Source organism: Palaemon carinicauda, chromosome 24 (assembly GCF_036898095.1).
Source record: "Palaemon carinicauda isolate YSFRI2023 chromosome 24, ASM3689809v2, whole genome shotgun sequence".
Classification (NCBI taxonomy): domain Eukaryota; kingdom Metazoa; phylum Arthropoda; class Malacostraca; order Decapoda; family Palaemonidae; genus Palaemon; species Palaemon carinicauda.
This window is the reverse complement of record NC_090748.1, coordinates 28,741,073-28,743,572: the sequence shown is the minus strand read 5'-3', so window position 1 is coordinate 28,743,572 and position 2,500 is coordinate 28,741,073.

Below are 2,500 nucleotides of genomic sequence, written 5' to 3'. Positions count from 1 at the left end.
CACCTCGCTCAATGATAGCAAGTTAAGTTCAAATGTTAAACGAATGTACATTGTCGCAAATTCCTCGGTTGGAACAGCTTAATAGGAACATCAGACGTTGGAGGCAAAAAGATTTCAATTATCACGCAACCCCACAAAAAAATGTTGGTTTCTCCATTCCAAATGAATACTGTCACATAGACATTGATGAACATTTTTTACAGTATGATTGCGGAATAGGTGATTCAAGCAAAATGCTAATATCTGCAACTGATGAAGCACTTCGACTTTTAAAAGTGTACAAGAATTGGGTGGCAGATGGAACATTTAAATGCTGCTCAAGTATATTTTTTAAGTTATATGTTGTGCACATTAGATTGATACTTTAAATGTCCCAGGATTGTTATCAGACAAAAGCCAAATCACATATTATAGACTTTTTACCCAAATAAATGCATTGCTGCAGAACGAAAGCCCGGATAATATAATTTGAATTTTGAAAGAGCAGTCCATAATGGATTTCTTGAATCATATCCTGCGTCAAATTTAGCATGCTGCTTATTTCATTTAGGGCAAAATGTGTACAAGCGTATTGTTCAAGAACGAATGAGAAGCATTTATCATCAAGATGACTTTATAGTCTAAAAATCCTCTGTTTTGTTGCTCTTGACTACGTGCTGGTTGATGATAGTGTCGACGGATTTGAGGAACTTGTAGATGATGATGATATTCCACATTTGGTCGTTTGCTATTTTGAAAATAACTATATAGGACCACTCAGAGGAAGAGGAGAAAGGAGGAGACGTCTTGAACCGGCTTTTCCAAGAACTATAAGGAATGTTTGGGATTGATATATGTCGAGGATTGCCCGAACTACAAATAGTTCAGAAGCCTATCACAACCCACTGAAAAACACAGTGAATATAAGTCATCCAAAAATTTGGAAACTCATAAATGTGCATATATGTGAGGAAAGGTTTTCCTGTGCCAAACTGCAGAAATTTATCCAAGGAGAGGAGCAAAGTCAAAAGAAACAATACAGCGACATGAACTTGCGTATAAAAAATTTTATGAAAAAATATTATAGAAGGCAAAAAAATTGCACATAATCTTAAATTAGAAAAAAAAATACTTAATGCAACAAATCTATCTTTTTTTTTTAATTATTTTATTGTTACTTGTCTATTGTTTTAGTTTTTTTTTAAATTCAGTATGTTGACTATCAATTTGACTGAAAACAAGTTTTAAATTTAGATATTTGCAGTCATGTAAAATAAACATTAATTCCACTTTTATTCTTTTTGTATTTTATTGTGACTAATAATTGTTGTCAGGCAAAATAAAAATTATTTGTTTTTTATATTATTTTAGTATTCTTATTGTAACTCTATATCACACCCCCACCCCTCTCTCTCTCTCTCTCTCTCTCTCTCTCTCTCTCTCTCTCTCTCTCTCTCTCTCTCTCTCTCTCTCTCTCTCTCTAATATTCGAAACAATTTCGAACAATTACTTTAGAACTAAGATTTTCGTTAGACAGTTTTAGGTAAATTTGACAAGATATTCATATTATGGAAATTATACTTTAAAATGCATTTAACAACTTGCATATTACTATTGCTGAGACACACAAACAAGCGATGGAATTTCCTCGATCTCGACGAATAGCCTTCGGGACAAATTGACCATAGACGAATTGACCGGAACAAATTGACAGACGGCGAATTGACCGGACGCCGATTTCACCGCTAATGTAGGTCAAACATAGATAGGTGAATCAGCCATAGGTAAATTTGGAGTAGAGATATGCTTGTAAAATTTGCTGAAAGAAACAACCTTAAAATCACAAACACCTTCTATAAAAGGAACAAAGAAAGTCGACTTGGAGAAACCCAAATGGATAAAAAAAAATTGAAGTTTGTTGTACTCCCAATGAAAAATTTATGGAGTTAAAGATGTAAAAGTCCTAAACAAGTTAAAGCAAAGTGATTATAAAATGATGAGAAACAAACTTTGCTTAAATCAAAGGAAAAGGAGAAAAAAGCCCGCACATGAGATAATTGAAAAAGTTCCTAAACAAGACCAGGTAAAATTATCAGAAAAAGGCCAAAAAAAATGATAAAGAAAAGACTGGAAATGAGGATAAAAACCATGAGAGATGAAATAGAATTATCATAATCATCCGAAACAATAAACAAAGTAAAAACCAAAGATATTCGTGAATGCGATCCAACCAAAATTGAAGTAATAATAAAGTGAGGAGGAAGCATCAAATTGATGAACATAAGTCCTGGAACACGAAGCCAACAAATGTTTTCTTTAATTAAAAGATGAAAATTTGAGTATTACCGACAATCGAGATGGATTGATAAGAAAAAGCTGCTGATTTCTATACAGTGATATACAATGACGATATATAGAAATAATTTCACCAAAAGAAACAATGATACACCTGAGCAGGTACCAAACGTAAAAGTAAGAGAAGTGAAGAAAGGCATGAAAAGAGGCACAGCACCAGATGATG